Source organism: Capsicum annuum, unplaced genomic scaffold (genome assembly GCF_002878395.1).
Source record: "Capsicum annuum cultivar UCD-10X-F1 unplaced genomic scaffold, UCD10Xv1.1 ctg81019, whole genome shotgun sequence".
In the NCBI taxonomy this organism is placed as follows: domain Eukaryota; kingdom Viridiplantae; phylum Streptophyta; class Magnoliopsida; order Solanales; family Solanaceae; genus Capsicum; species Capsicum annuum.
In genome coordinates, this window is record NW_025891708.1 from 75,594 (window position 1) to 93,622 (window position 18,029).

The window sequence follows — 18,029 nt, forward strand, 5'->3', positions numbered from 1 at the left end:
ATACAGATTCTCCATCCAGTCACCATATTTGTGGGAATCAACTCATTAGCTTCATTGGTAACCACAGTCATCCCACCTTTGTTGGGACATAGTGTATTGGGCTTACCCACTTACTATCGGAAATTGGAATAACAATCCCATTACTGTGCCATTTGATAGCCTCTTTTTGTACCACGTCCTTCATCACCAGATTTAATCTACATTGTTGTTACAACTTTGGTTTGAAACCTTCTTTCATGTATGCATTGTGCATGTAAAAAACTAGATTTATCCCTATGATGTCAGATATTTGCCAACCAATTGTCTTCTTTCTTCTTTTTAAGACTGCCATTGCTTTCCTTACCTGCACATCAGATAAACCTGTAGAAAAAATAATAGGAAAGGTATCATTGTAACCAAGGTAAACATATTTCAAGTAAAGAGAAAGAACCTTAAGCTTTAATTTTGTAGCTTTATCGATTGAAGCTCTGGGTGATGGGCCAATTGGCCTCTTCAATGGCTCAAAAGGCAGCTTTCTCATTTCCAAAACTGCCAAATTCATGACTTGGAACAATTTTAGTGCCTCTACATCTCCATAAAAATCACGACCCACCAAAGCTCTCTCTAATAGATCATGTAAAAACAATAGCCTAAGATCAGACTCAGAGTCTATAACAGATATAGTAGACAACTCCTTATATATAGCTGGTCATTTAAGCACCTTGTATACATAAAAAACCTCCACTTTGTCATGCCTTCTCATTGTCATGTTTTTTGCTGCTACATTAATGAGTGACTTTCCTATTGATAGGAATGGGAGTCCTAAAATAAATGGAACAATCGGATCAAATTCAAAATGAAGTATCACAAAATCCACTGGAAATATCAATAATCCTACTTGTGCTAAGACATCTTCAATAATTCTATTCAGTATAGTAAGAGAACTGTCAGCCAACTGGAAAACAATGGTAATGGGTTTGGGACTCACATGACCCATCTTTCGGTACCAATATGTGGGTATGATATTTATGCTTGCTCCCAAATCACACAATCCATGAGCACTGATGGTCTTCCAAGTAAAACTACCTGGATCCTTCAGCTTCGTGGCCAGTTTGTCTTGTATCTTGGATATGCGCTCCTCAATAAGTGTAACTGTAGCATACTCTGTCAATCGTTTCTTGTTTGCCACTATATCCTTCTAATACTTTGCATATTTTAGAACACTTTATAAAATATCAATAAGAAAAAGATTTACATGAACCTTCTTTAGAAGATCCAAAAACCTCATGTAACTCGCCTCCTCTTGGTACTTTCTTTAACTTTGCGGAAGGGTATAGCTATAACCTTTCTCTCCACTTAAGTTTCATCACCAGTAGATCTTTTTTAGCCCCTTTCTCTATATTATCTTTAGGATCATTGTCAGTGAATGTGGGACTAACCTTCTTAGGGACCGGCTCCTTTAACTGCACCCACTCCTTATTGTAATTGTATTTACCTACTTTGGATTTGCCTCTATATCGCTAGATAAGCCTTCTTAAGGTCTTGTGTTTTGTGCTTTTGCAATCTGATCGAGTTGCAACTCCAAATTCCTTGTAATCAACTGTTGACTCATTAAATCTGATGCAAACTATGCTTGATTAGCTAAAAACTGCTTCATCATCTCCTCTATATTACTTGTTTGAGTAGTAGCTTGATTATTCTAAACCAATTGTTGATTCTATTGCATTCTCCTCTTATAATGATTATTATTCTATGCTTGATTTCTACTACATGAGAAATTGGGATGATTTCTCCACTTGGGATTATATGTGTTACCGAAGTTCTGTTATCCCGGATAATTTTCATTCCCCACATAATTAATAAAATTTGGATTAACCACAAAAATATTTGCAACATGTTCACTACTTCCACAAAGCTCACATCAAGAATTCCATTGGACTGTATTAGTTGTAGATACTGCTTACGGAACCCCCAACTTCATGTTGATCAATTAAGTAAGTATCTGATTTTGCATTGTAGCAAGTTGAGCTGATAGAGCAATGAACTGATCTACCTCTAACACACCTGTAACCTTCTTAGGATCACTCTTCGAGTCAGCATGCCATTCTGGGTTCCATTGTGAAATCCAATTCAGCAATGTGTATAATTTATCGTAGGTCTTCTTAAGAGCTTGCCCACCTACTGCTGAATCCAAGAGAATCTTGGTATTTGTCTCTAGCCCTTCAATAAATGTATGAACGAGAACATCATTATACTAATGATGATGAGGGAAATTTTTGAGCATACTTTTAAATCTCTCCCAAGCTTGATAAAGATTCTCTCATTCTTTCTGTGTGAAACTCAGAATATCACTTCTCAAATATATAGTCTTCCCTGATAGAAAAAATCGAATAAGGAACTCTGGAGCTAGATTTTCCCAAGAAGTAATGGAGAGTGGTGGTTTAATATATAACCACCTCTTCACTTTCCCAATTAAAGAAAAGGGGAAGAGAGTCAGTCTAACATAATCAGTATTCATCCCTGTAGGAATGTAGGTATCTCTTATTTACAAGAAAGTCTGTATGTGCTACTGTGGGTCTTCATGATAAAATTAGGCAAATTGCCTAGCCAAATTCAGCAACTGCGTTATATTCTGCTTTAATTCAAATCGACCACATGGCTTGAGTTTGCGAATACTATTAGTCACATGGTTTGTCAGTGGATTTCCACCTCACGAATAGGTATAGCAGCTGGTTGAGCAAGAGCAGTTGGAATAATTGGAGATGGAATATTTTCGACATTTGGACCAACTGGATCATTTCTTTGTTCAGCCATTTGAACCTATTGAATTAGATAATGAGCTCTTTGCCTCTTTTGAAATACCAGTTTTGGTTTCAAAAAAGGCTTTACTAACTCTCTATCTCTCACCAATCCTATGTTCAGCTAAACCTACAAAAATTCAGCCGCTAAGATCAAGTCGTTAACACTTAAACTTTCTATCAAAAACCAAAAATTTAATAAATTACTAATTTTACTAGTCCCTAAAAATGGCGCTAAAGACTTGTTCCATTCAAATACACACACAAGTGTACGCGATCATACAAGGAATATAGTGACTTAGACTGTAGGATATCATTCCCACGAGAACTATGTAACTAGCAATTAAACCAACTTTAGTTTTATACAAGGAAGTTTTAAGTGTTATAAAGTATCAAAATGATTTTTAAGTTTTGAATAAAAATGTAAGTAAATAAGAAATAACAATTTATGACAATAGCAAAGCAAGCAACGGTTGTGAACAGTAATGATGAGAATTCGAAGGTTGAGGCACTTCTAACAATCTTACAAATCTCTATTCTTATCGCAATCTAATTGGTTATTGGGTTATTGATTCGCAAGGTTTATAGTACGATCTTGGTCTCCCGATCTCAAATTTTCTACCTCTATGACTATTGCAACTACATCGGCTAGAAGATAAGCAACATTTCATTTAGATGCATAAAGTTATATTTTTGTAATTGAACCAAGCAAGGCTTCTAGGTATATCCTTATCGTAGATGCTAATTCAAACCCCTTATTTCATAAAAGGATAAGAACCTTGCTCCTCAATTTCTTCATTCTATTCTATGATTCTTCTCCCTGATTCACATAGAAATATAGAATTATTCTAATAAAGTCCACTTATCAAAATAGTAAGCTCAAGAAATTAAGAACAACCTAGATGATAATCCAAAAAGAAACTACAATAAAGAATATCAAGGAGTAATCATGTTCCTGGCCTCAACCCTAGAACAAGGGTGTTTATCCACTCATGTTTGAATTCAACATAAAAAATAAGTAATTAGTCATACCCAAAATTAATCTTGAAGTGAAGAAGTTCAAAAGAAATTCTAAGAACTCTAAAAGAGAGATTTTGCGGGTTTTCCGCCGCTGCTATGCTTTCCAAAGTGTCCCTAATTGTAGTGAATTTTTCCTTTTATAGCTGGGTCAAATTAACCCATTTTTTCCTCTCACCGTATCGCGATAGTGTAACAGCACAGGACTACCCCCTAGTCATCACACGATGCTTACAACCTCGAAGGACCACAAGCTAACCCATGAATGATATCTGTTGTGAGCACTGAATATTAATACTGTAATTAATGCAAAAAATGGGCTAAAATTCCATAAGGTTCAAAACATCTAAAATACTGATCAAATATAACATCTGTAAAATTGATTACTATCTGAAAGTCTAGTCTGAAAGCCTTTAACTAAATCTGTCTGAAAGTGGAGTTGATGGAACAATCCCCCAACTAACTCCATTACTAAACTACTATATCTACTGAAAATATGAAATAATAAAATATCCTCGAATGATGAGGACTCACTGCTAAATCTAATGCTGCTGGCTGAATCTGAATCTACTATGTATGGTCGGGAACCTGAGTGTCCGAACCTATGATATGAAATATCATAGCATAGGAAAGTATGTGTAAGTACGTAGGAATATACTGGTATGCTAGATGAGGTAAGGTTGAATGCAAGGGTTCATATGTATGAACAATAACTGACTAAATAATATAGAATAACTAAACATGAGAGTAAATAGATAATCTGAACCACGACTAATAGTGAGTATGCAATACTGTGCATTTATATATATGCTGTAACTGAGTTTTTCTGAAGCTAAGTACCGAATTCTAATAACTGAGTAACTGATATCTTACTTACTGATAAATGAATTACTGGTTCTAAATTGAATGTGTCTGACAGTCCTAATTCTGTAGAACTAAACTAAGTTCCCTACTAAGACCGAAACTAAAATTGAAACTGAAATTATGAGAGGTATCATCTAACCGACATTTTTCTCTCTAAAATGATTGGGGTACAACCTGTAACCATAGCTGGAAGGGTGCTTATACCATGCCATGGGTACTAACAATAGAAAACTAGGATGCCAAGCCTAACTGATTGGTGACACCTAGGCGGAGCCAAGCCTAAGCTGACAGGTGACCCCTGGGACGTAGTCAAGCCTAGTATGATGGGTGACTCCTCATCCTACACTAGCTACGTAGTTCTAGAGTACAGGGACTGCAACAAATGACTCTACCTATCTAAAAGAGAAGCTGTCATCCTTGCACTCACTCGGTTCTAAATCCTACTCCCAACTGAAAGACACTGAACTGAGTATACTGAATGGGACTGCACTGAGACTGAGTTTACTGAGTTTTTTTGAGTTTTATAATTGACTGAGAGTACTACTAGTCGTGACATGACTGATACTATTCTATAACTGGCACTAGCTCTAGGTAAGCAGCTAAATTGTCGGGTATTAAATACCCCAGGACTCGATAGCATGAAAAGTAAAGCAAAGCCTAATCTTGAATAACATAATAATGTTCACTTGATCATAATTCATTCATAGAGACATTTCATCAAACACTTGTAATGCATTAACTTGTACATAAATGGGATCACATAACAATATGTCATGCCTTCACTAGATAATTTACATAAGCATTTTATCAAACACTTGTAGGGCATAGGCTTGTACATGATTAAGATCTCATAATAGCATCTCATGATTCCTCTATCTATTCACATAGGCATTTTAGCAAATACTTGGAGAACATAAGTATTTCACATGATAATGGTCATCACATAAACATCATGAATACAATACTTAATTACAAATTCAAGGGTTTAACATGTAATTCATATAATTCCCCTAAATACTATTCTATTTTTTATGAATATTATCATAATCATAGATTGTAAGCCAAATTAACATCATAGATGCATTAATCACTTTGTATGTTCAAGGGTTTATCAAGATAATCATATATTCATCACACATTTTATTTAATTTCATGAAACTTGCATTTAAATAATGGATTGGAACCCAACTAATATCATAAACATGAATTCAATCTACATCAAACATGGAAATCATAAATCTAAGATCTTGTAGGTTTAAAAAGGGATTCTTGGACTTTGTGGGTGAAAGGAACCCCTAGATGAACATCTAACGTACCTGGAAGAAGAGTTCTTGGAGGTTCTTGGAGAGATTCTTGAGGATTGACCTTGATTCTTGAACTAGGGTTTTTGCCTCTTGAGAGAGAATGATTTAATTTAGGAAAAAAATTGAATGAATAATGGTGTAACTAGGTTTATTAGGGTTGAATTTTCTGTTAAAGGCTGACTCTGGCCATGGAAAAAGACTCAAATACCCCTGGAATGTTTTAAAAACTCAGAATTTAAAACTAGAAATTAACTAAAAAATCCTGACTGGGCCCTTGGTACGATGCGGTGCTATCGCGCCATTTCATTGGAAAGTGGAAAATTGGGAATTGGACCATCAACATGATGTGGCGTAATTGCGTGACCCCTTGGATGCGACCTGGAAGTTTACCGCGATGCGGTCGGATCGCGTTGGTATACTAGAGATTGACAAATGTGAAAATAAGCTGTGGCACGATATGCCGGTATCGCGGTACCTAACTGAAAACTGACAATTGCCATTTTGACATGCTCTGCGATGCGCTATTGGCCTGAATGATGGTGTTTAATGATTGAAACTTAAATTAACATAACTTCTCACCCGCTTATCGTATTTAGGCAAATTTTCTATCGATGGAAAGCTTATTCAATTTTCCACATAATAAAAATTCAAAATCTTGAAAATTACACATGTATAAAAGTGTATTCATCTTTAAAGCATGTCTTTGACATTTTTGGAATGAATTTAAGCTAGGTAAAAGTATGGGGTGTTACAGATAGCCTCCCTATCTCCATTCTTACTGTGATGTCATGTAATTATAGTGAGACTCTACTTAGTGACAATTATGGATTTGACCCTCACCGCGATGTACTGGAATTGTGATGAGGTACTGGATAGTGACAATTGCCTATTTTGCATTCACCGTGATGCGGTGGGCTTCAAAACACGAGCATTAGTGATCATTCCTTTACCGTGATGTGGTGATTTCCATAAAAATACTTTTGGAGCTTATTCCGTCCTCATTTCCTTATCAAACCATGTTCCAATGCCTTCATTGCTCCTTTCATCATCATACCTCCTTAATGCATTCAATCATGTTCCATTCTATCAAAATTTAATCCTGCACTCACTAATAATTTCCATTAGATAAAGAACATACTTATAGCTCAATTATAATCATAATAGCACCTTTTCAATCTCAGAACAAGTCCAAATGTGAGTGAATATTGGTGATTGGACATATAAATACGCTCCAGATCAATAAGCTTTAAGTTTATGGTACTTTCTATATGAGCAAGTCTTGGTAGCTTCATAATACTTAATCCCTTGGTTTGCAGATTTCACCAATTATGTAAGAAGTAAACTCATCTCGAAATATATGTTGTTTCAGTAATGTAAGTAATTTATGCATGAGGTGAGAAAGTTATTTTTGGGATAAATTTTACTTTTTCTAGGTTTGTACTGATGGTATAATTTGGAGGTGTATTCTTGGGTTGAAATGATTAGTATTTTGGAGGCATGTCATTCGTCCCCAGTGGGGGTCATTATGGAGGGACTCACATTGCCCACAAAATCTTACAATGTGTTTACTATTAGCATATGATCTATAAGGATGCAAATGATTATCCTATGGTATGTAACAAATGCCAAAGGCATAATAACATTTTGCGAAAGCATGAGCTTTATATGACGTTGAACCTTGAACTTGAATTTTTTGATGTTTGGGGTATAGATTTTATAGGTCCATTTGTGAGTTTGCATAGGATGAAGTATATCTTGGTAACTGTCGACTATATTTCTAAGTGGGTGAAAGCAATTGAGCTTCCATACAATGAAAGTAAGAGTGTCACAACATTCTTGAAGAATAATATTTTTACTAGATTTGGTAACCCCGAGCAATCATTAGTGATGGTGGGTCTTACTTTTGCAATTGTCTTTTCAAAGAATTACTTGAGAAATATTGTGTGAAGCATAAGGTTTAAACACCTTACCATCCTCAAACAAGTGGGCAAGTTGAGGTCTCTAATTGGGAGATAATGTCTATTTTGACGAAGACTGTGAATGCCAATCGGACTGATTGGTCTAGATATTAGATGATTCATTATGGGACCATTGGAAAACATACAATACTTATATTAGTAAATCTCCATATCATCTTATGTATGGAAAGACATGACACTTGCCGATTGAACTTGAGAATAAGGCACTATGGGCACTAAAAAAGCTAAATTTTGAGTGGAGTGATGCTACACACTTATGACTTAAGAAGATGAAAGAGATAGATGAGTTTTGCCTATGTGCTTATGAGAGTTCTTCCAAGTACAAAGTTAAGATAAAAATGTACCATGATTGAAAAATTAAATAAAGAGAATTCCAACCAGGTGATTTACTATTGCTGTCTATTTCAAGACTTTGCTTATTTCCTGGAAAGTTAAAGTCTAGATGTTCTAGACTATTCATCGTGTATTAAGATTTCCATATGGTGAAATCGAGATATGACATGGTGGTGATGTCCCATTCAACATGAATGGACAACGTGTTAAGCACTAAATAGGAAACATGAAAGATATAAAAGTGTGTAGGAATATGGGCCTTGATAATGTCTGAGTATTCAAGGGAATGGGTAGAGCCGTGATGTTATATTAGGCGCTTCTTGGGAGGTAACCATGAGCCAGTTGGTGGACTCTGAGTACCTAACTAGGACATATATTTCTGTGATGTTAAATCTAGCACTTCTTATGAGGCAATCCATGTTTTGTTACTCAATTAAGTTATAGGGTAACATGTATGTTCAAATGTGCAGGCTAGGCTATGCAGGAAATACCATAGAAAATTTCTAGTGTCAAGGTCAAACAAGTGGTCCTATGAATTTTAAGGCAACTCAATGATTCTTTGTTGGACCTGTTGGGAGGATTCAAGGACGTAAAATCATGACAAAAGTCTTTGGAGTCTCTACGACTCTCAGAATGAGTCATAGTCACAGATGATGGCTCGACACCGTAAGTTGTAAGGATTGGGGACCCAGGTAAGCCTATTATCACTAGAAAAGGGTGTTAATAACTCATAGTCACTGACCACAAGTAGTTACTGGAGTCATGGTCAACAATAAATAACATAGACAAACTTTTAAATAAAGATTCAACCCGATCCAATTTGCACAAAATAAAAGAGGGAACCCCACTAAAATCAATTCCATTTCCTTTTTCAACGTGTGTAACTCCCTCCATCTTCCATAAACATATCTCTTACTTCAAATACACTTCTTACTAACTTAAATAACCCCATATAGAATTAAAATTGTTCCTAAATCTCCTATTTTCTCAAGAACTTAGGTATGTAAAAACAAAACATCAAAGCACCATTTGTTTATTTGAAGTGAGTACTCAATGATTTCTTTCTAATTTCTCAATATGCTTGATATTTTCGTATAATTTTTCTTCATATACTTTGCTTAAACTTGACTATAATTTGGGTTAATCATTTAAGATATAAAACAAACTGGGTTCTCACACATAATAGGAGTAGTTACAAAGTAAGGATGATTGGGTGTGTGGGTTATGTGTTAATAACCTTGGGGGAATTCTGAGTACCCTAGTGAAAATGTTTGATTAATTAATAAAAATCTATATCCCATTTTGACAGTGACTATAAGCCACTAGATGAATCGTAGACACACATGACGAGTCATCGGTTGACTCATAGTGATTGACAACATGAGTGGTTGGTAGTCCTCATTAACTGATGTCTCTATGAGTTACCCTAGAAGTCGTTGTATCTGGTTACAACTTATTGCTTGACTTGTAGTGACCGGGAAGGAGGTCATAGTATAAGAATTGTTCACTAGTCATTTAACGAGTTATTGGGTGAGCCTATAGTGAGTACACCTGCTAGCACGGACTCCTATGATTTACCATATGAGTCATATAGTAACCCAATGACTTATAGGATGGATTTGTAAGGTTATTAGTAAAACTTCCCAATGCACCCTCAAACCCTAAGACTATAACAAAGACTCATAGCACTTGACTACGAGTTATACCCTAACACATAGGGATGTAATGTACTTTTAACTTTTAGTTTTCTTTTTGTTTTTTTATTTACTCTTTCTAATGTGAAATAAAAATATTTTCATCTCAGGTACGATGGCACCAAATAATTATACCACTAAGGTGGCCATACAAACTCCTAAGAAACAGGCTAAGGCCACTTATCAATTGAGGGACGAGCCAACTGATTATAAAAATGAGTCCAATGGCTACATTGAGGAATACCCCATCTTGGGACCAATTAAACCATGGAGTATCTTACTTCAGGGATAGAAGTCAAATCCCCAAATAAAGAATGCAAGACAATCTTTACCATATTTCTCTCCTAGTTTTAAGAGGGAAAGGAGTCTAGGTCTAGCTCTAATAATAAAGAATGAAGAGAGGAAAGTTCCCCCAAAAGTGGAGACAATGCTGTATCTAGCAGCAAATCTAGAGATAAAGAATCATAATCTAGTTCCAAAGAAGCTAAGGATAGTGAGGAAGAAACTACAAGTAACAATGCATTGGATAAGATCACACCTCTACCTCGGACCAACCTGGGTTATAGATTGAGACTGTCCCTGTGCCAATTATTATTTAATGGGGGTGACCAGGAATGCAGGAATTATATGAGTGTGACTGTTCCATTATCCCAAACACGGGGAAGAAAAATAAAAGATTATGTCTGGAGCCAAAATTGTTGACTGGAGAAATATTGGAGATGCAGGGTTTGAGTCATAGTTCAAAAAAATGCCATTTTGAATAGATGACGAGAGATTTTGGCAGGTACAACCTGACCCTAGTTTGGGAATTTTATGCCTTCTACCATATGGAGTTGAAGAGTATGCATCCATAAAGGTTCTCATGAAAAGGTGGAGACCCATTATATCCATTGTTGATTAAAGGAGATTGAGTAAGTGTATCGACAAAGATAATCCTTATTCTTCCATGGTGCTAAGTTTAAACTTTCCACTGACACTTCCAAAGATAATCACCAAATTGAGGAGATGAAAAAGGTCAAAATAAAGCAAATGGATAAGAAAGACAAACTGATGCATCTAAGGTAGATTGACAGTATTAATTTTGTTCCAGAGAATGCATTGTGGGTTGCGGGGCCATTATCACCTATTACTTAGGGCAACCTAAACCTCATAGCAATAGCTTATGGACATTGGTTCGTTATTAGTTAAACTCGATGACTGGTGATAATATTTTAATCTTCTATAGGGCTGCATTGGTAGCAAGTATTATGGAGGGCTACGATATAGACATAGCTAAGATCATCGCTCAGAGATCTATGATGTGGATGTGGATATGGATAAGAGTTTGACATTCTCATATCTGCTGATGAAGATGTGTTTATATGAGAGGGTGCATATGTTACCTAATGTAGATAACTTTATGTTGGTCCACTAGACTACTTATTTGGGGCTAATTCAGGATTAGGCTAACCTAATTTCCTAGGCCAAGATGGTTGAAACACTTCAATATGGGGGATTTTAATTCAATCTGCAAATAGACTTTGATACTCCATGTTTTAAATACTTTGGGGATACAGGTCACAACTGCATAACCCGACCCATATGCCTCTACTGATGCTATAGGTACAGGCTCTAAGGAACTACCAGCCTCGACTTTACCTACTCTATGACTATTTATGCCACATCTATCAATTGGTATATATGTTTTGGTTTTGTAGGAGATCTTATGTGATGTACTGAAATGCTTGGTCACCCTTGAGTGAAAATTTACAAGAATTAAGAAAGGTGTTCTGTCATAGACGAATAAGGGTGAGATATGTGGTATGTAGACTAGGTTTAACAAATTTGAGGAGAGGATAAATAAGAAACTTGAAGGGGTGCAGTTCCTAGACTTAGCAGGGATTCACGAGGAGCTGGATGCACTATAGGTTGCCATAGAGGATATGGACACAAGGCCATACCCAGTTTTTTTGACTCCTATAATGCCCATTATTGAGCAGATTTTGGTAGAGCACATACCCGACATTTGGGATGCGGAAGGCAAATAATAAATTTTAGAAAAAGGTGATGAAAGTACAAGAAAATGAAAGAAGAGACCTGAGAGAGAAAATCTGAGAGCAGCCAATGCAAAAAGAAAGTAGATGTCACAGGACCAACTAAATAAGGTACATCAGATAGGAGTGAGAGCTGACAGCTCTCGGTGGGTGAGACTATTCTTGTAGCTACTAATGATGTGAGTAGGGGTATGTATTAACCCCAGAGGTATTCCATCATTGATTGCACCATCCACAACCGGTTCCCATATTGATTTGAGTGCCCCGGCCATCACTAGGGCCACTATTGCTGAGAGTCAGGCCTAGTTTGAGGCCCCAATAAAGGAGACTTCATGATTCGATGCCTAATACACCACAGGTATGTCTTGATCTCTGTGTTTTTAATATTATCATGGTTATTGCTGCGAGTCAGGCCTAGTTTGAGGCCCCAATAGAGGAGATTTCATGATTTGATGCCTCATGCACCACAGGTATGTCTTCATCTTTGTGTTTTTAGTATTTTCGTGGCTATGCACTAAGGACAATGCATTATTTAAGAGTTGGGGCGGGGTGCACCATAGCTGAGGGATTTTGTTGTCGTGTTTCTTTTTCCTAGGTTCCCCTATCATAGTTAGAATTGACATGTTTAGGATTTTTTACTTTTGGTAATGTTTTTTGTGCAACTTAGAGTAATTTAAAAGAAATTAGTGTAGTTTGATTTGAATAAGCATGATTAGATATTTATATCTTTGAGTTTAAAATGATACCCCTACAAAATCTTATTTTATGATATAGTGTTTGGGTGTACTAGGTTATAGCCAATATAGGATCTAGACATGACATTAGAAGTTGTAATAGGATATCTTGGCTGATGTAACATGAACTGAATAGGAAGAAATTTTGAAGAAATCCCTGAGCCATGTGTGAGAAAGGTATCATACCTAATCGGTGTGTATTGTGCAATCTAGAACTTTCCCGGTTAGTCTCATTACAAGTTATAGGATAGGAGGTTAGGAAAGATCACACGCCGTGTTTGAATTAGTCCACTTTAGCCTAAATAACAAACCCAATAGAGCATGTCTCCCTTAATCCCAAATTTAAGCCATAAAGTGAATAATTTTTTTATCAACCCAGTCACCTTCCTGCTTCAAATATAATGAACCTATTTTGGCCCTGGTCTCTTCTTGGACACTATGTACCTCAAATCAGTCAAATTTCCTAAGTTAAGGGTGGCTATCATATAGGTGCATAGCTGAATGTGGGTATGATGAAGAAAGTTAAGAAAAGAAGGGGAAAATATTTGGGTGTATTATGAGCAAAAGAAAACCTGAAAAAAGAGAGAAAGAAAAGAAGTTGATATGAAAATAAAAAACACACCCAAATTACAAAAAGGAAATAAAATAAAGAAAAAGAATAGAAAATAAGCAATTGAATCCAAGAGTATTGTAGTGCCAACGAGGAATAAGTCATTGTATCCAAATGTCTCTTTCCTATCTCAAAGCCTACATTACAAGCCTTGAAAAGACCTATAGTGATCCTAACTCAACTATTCTAAAGCTGAAACATAGAAAATAAGGGCAAGCCAGTGGTATAAGCACACACAACCTGACTACTTTGAGAGAGTGAGAGATTTAATACAGTCCCAGTTGTAAAGTTTATTACATGTACTAAGTGAACATGGACTTCTTTGACGTAAGGGCATAAGGGCTGTAGTCTAATTATTATTTATTTAGGTAGTAAAATGGTCAATACATTAGGGTGTGTATTCTTAATATAATTACATGTCCTAATCCTATTGTGTTGGAATACTTGTATTGCATCTCTACTTCATTGACAGTTTTTGAAAAAAAAATTAGAGGGTACTAATACTTTGATGGTTTGCATGTATGATCATGAATGAGTTTTAGATGAAGAATGGATGCCTAAGTGATTTTATTATTCCTCTAAGGTTAAGCTTCTTAATTAGATTAGTATTCTTTTGCCTAAGGACACAAAAACATTCTAAGTTGAGGGTGTTGATGCGTCATAGAATTACAACACTTAAGACTCTTAAAACAAGGAACTCTTGTAAATCCAAAGGTTGTTTTATCAAGATATGATATGTTTTTTGAGTTTTGTAGGAGAATAAGGCTGGAAGTGACTGGAATATAAAAAGAAGAAAAAATGCACAAGTAATAAAAGACTACCTGGACAATAAGTCATTGGGTCTCACTACGGCTTATTGTCTAGGTCGTCACTAGACCAGAAGGGTTAGTTTGAAGGATGAAGAGGTAGGCTGGCCACGACTTATAGGATTAGACTATTTTGTAGGGAAAGTTTTTTTGAGCAATTGAGACAAAGTAGTGAGAGATGACAATGTGATACCAGTGGGGGCGAGTGTAGGTGACTAGTCATAGGGTCAGACTATGAATCATCTGGACTAATCATTCCAAGCACCTAAAGAAATGATCTAAAACCTCAAAGGTCCATATAGGGACCTAAAGATCCATCATCATTAGACGGAATTTCAGCTAAGAAAAAGATAGAAGGTTGACAATGAGTCGTAATCTATCTATACAACTCTTTATCAGAGGCATCATCACTGCCCACTTATGTAATCCTGTTTTAATTGGGAAAAGTTTAATGTATCTATAAATACTCTTATTTGATTTCTTGTTTAGGGTAACACACTTGTAAGTTATTTTGAGGTTCTTAGATATATTATTGATCTTTGAATCATTGACATTGTTTTTTTAGGGTTTTTAATCAATTTGACATTTTGATTTTTCATTTTATTCTTGTAAGTGCATAATTATGATTTCATCTATGAATTCTTCTTGTGCACTTAATGAATAGATAAACCCCATAACTAGGATTGTGGAAACCATGATGAATTAATAAAATAAGGTTAAGTACAAAGTCATTCTAGATCGGTATTCTTGTATGTATTGGGATTTCCTTTGATTTGATTACTTTCTTGATGGTTGCGAACATTAGGAACTCACCTGGATTCTATACTTGTTCGCGAGAGAGGTATATATTGGGTAAAGGAGATAACAATATTAATTTAAAGCTATCAACCTTTATCTAATTAACTTGAGACTTATTATGGATAGTCACTCTAAGATCACTAAACAATGCTTAGTAATGCGAAGCTCTAATTCCAAAAGTATGAGTGAAATTCAGCTAAACTAAGTTCGAGAGATGGTTGGGTAATACATATCTTGTTAGATTTTGGATGCAAGGCATTAGGATAGTTTGTTAGCATGAACAAACTGGTGAGTTATGAAATCATGGGGAACACTCCTAGTGCTCGTCTAACATTGATAACAATCCAATCAACCAAGAACTATTACTATTACAATTTACTTTCACAAACCTCTTTTTTTTATTTACTTAATTCCCAATTACATCAACAAACTCGTGAAGGAGGTTCGGCCTATTTCTCATGGTACCCTAGCTTAGTTGATTTCTATATTTGTTCGACGACTGCTTTATACTTTATTTCAAGGTGTAATTTAGGTGACATTAAATTTTCTTCGTCATACCCATATTCGGATAATTCGAACTCTGACAGGATTTGATGATTACATATTCACATAAATTTTAATTTCTTTGTGGATCATGTCATGAAAGTTCATTTTTATAGCCCTTATGTATGTTGCACTAGCATTCTTAAGACCAAATGGTATTACCCTATGGTGAAAAATAGTCCAGGGTATGGAAAAAGTCATTTTCTCTGCGTCTTTATCATCCATTAAGATTTGATGGTACCTAACCAAATAATCCATGAAAACTATATTTAATGCTATGCACAATTTTCGGTGAGGATATAGACGTTGGGTAGCAAAAAATTATCTTTAGAACGGGCTCTATTCAAATCTTTGTAGTCAACAAAAATTCTTATTCTGCCATTTTCTTTGGCACCAAAACAATATTGGCTAGTAATGTTATAAATTTGTGACCTCTACAACCTTATACTAAATTTTCTTCGTCACTTTTTCTTTAATCTTCAAATGTAAGTCTGGCCTGAATTTCCACATTATCTATTTTACTGGATTGGTCGGCTGCTTATGCGACAAAATATTGGCACTCAATCTTGGCATATCATCATAGCACCAAGAAAATATGTTGATATACCCCTGTAGCATGCAAATGAGTTCTTTTTTCTATACCTCTATTAGGTGAACATTGGTTGTTGTCTCCTAGACTGCACCATGCTCTCCTAAATTGACTATATTGGTTTCATCTAGGTTAGTCTATTCATAGTTTTCTAATTCTTCCATATCTTCTGTTAATTGTTCCTCATCATAACTTTCCCATTCATTTGGCTTACTTTGTTTATTTAGCTCTTGACATGACATGAAGTTAGCAGGTTTTAAATTATTATTATTGAAATAAACAAACAAACCAAGTCAGATAACGAGACAATAATTTAAAATAAGGAAAATAAGAATAACATAAAAGTAGTTTCATACAAAAAAAAGGCCTTCCATTAAAATTTGGAAAATATTTTCAAACTATGGCTCATGACCCCACATGAGTACGAACCCATGGATATTTATAAAATAGTAAAATAGAAAAAAAATTTGAAGCATAAAAGGTAGATCGTGGGGACTTTTTTAAATCTTAAATAATTTTAAAGCTCTAGAAATTTCCCTTTCATCTACCACAACGGGCGAGGAGTCATAAGTGGGGTGGAGGTTCGAATCTGTAAAGTCGCTCCAGGTGCGGCCTGTCTTACTCCACTAGTCTCTGGGAAATCTTCAATATACCATTGCATCCTCTGAATAGATTTCCTACCTCATCCCCCAAACCATCATCTATCGGTATCTCACAAACAGGGAACGACTGGTACAAGAGTGTAAATGGCTTGGGCAAACCTATCTTTGGCTTTTTTTTATTCTCATCTCCCTTTATTGTCTTTTACCCCCACCCACACTTTTATACTCTTTCTGAGATCACGATTGGCTCAATAATACCTACCAAGTTCTTAGCAAAAGTTTAACTAGGTTAAATACACTTATTAGCATCACCGTCACCATCATCATGTAGATAGAAGGCATGGACATCTGGGATGTTGGATTATCTTTTGCAACATTCATAATTTCCACTATATAAAAGTTACCACCCTTTAGAATATTTCAATCACAGGTGCATAACCATTGCAGTGGATCAAATGACTTTCTTTGCCTTGATAACTACCTCTTGTTCTTCCTAGATAAACTTCAACAATTGATGGAGAGGCGACAAAACTCCTCTTGCACTATGGATCCACAATCTCTCAAGGAGTAGATTGTAACTAGGATTAATATCCATAAACAAAATTTAGTTTGGAACTCGGTGAATCCCATCTGGATGTACAAGACAACTTTGCCCATGGTGTCTCTCTGTCCTCCATCTAAAGATCGTACATTAGCATGGCCTTAACGAACCTTTCCTAAGTCATGGCCCAGTTGAATAAATATGGAAAGAGGATAAATATTCAGGCTAGATTCGTTATCTATCAAAACTTGACCCATCACATCGTCATGATAATTGATAGTAATGTGAAGGGCTTTATTGTTCATTATGCCTTCAAAAGGAAACTCTTCTTCACTGAATGATATATGATGACTTCCCATAATATTTCCTATCATTGTGGCTAAATTTTCAACACTCGAGCTACTAAGCACACATGCATCATCTATGACTTTTAATAAGGCCATACGATGGTATTGAGAACTCATTAATAGTGCCCATAGAAAAGTACAAAGTTTTTTCTTGATGCTTGATAATTGAATATTTATTTGACTACATATGCCTCCTGAATTCTCTGACCTCTCTTTCAGTAATTGAACTTTTCTATGAATCCTTCTTATTGGCTAAATTCTAAAAAATATAACACCTTCAAAACTGGGTAATCCCATGGGTGGTGTCAGTCTTTATAGAAAACTCTTTACAGGGTGGTGTCAAAGTGTAGGCCTAAGTTGAGGCTATCATAACTGAAAATGTGAGCCTTTCATTAATACCTAAAGTAACTACTACTCTTTCTGTATGCTCTTCTCCTTCTGTCTTCTTGGGCTTTTCT

The 18,029-nt window shown here is 35.7% G+C and overlaps 1 non-coding gene across 1 annotated transcript; it reads left to right on the forward strand.

Annotated features, from left to right (window-relative positions):
- The first annotated feature begins 2,234 nt into the window (after window positions 1-2,234).
- LOC124895277 lies at window positions 2,235-2,341 on the forward strand. Its single transcript, XR_007051640.1, has one exon. It is a non-coding gene; the product is annotated as a small nucleolar RNA R71 (small nucleolar RNA).
- Window positions 2,342-18,029: the final 15,688 nt, after the last annotated feature.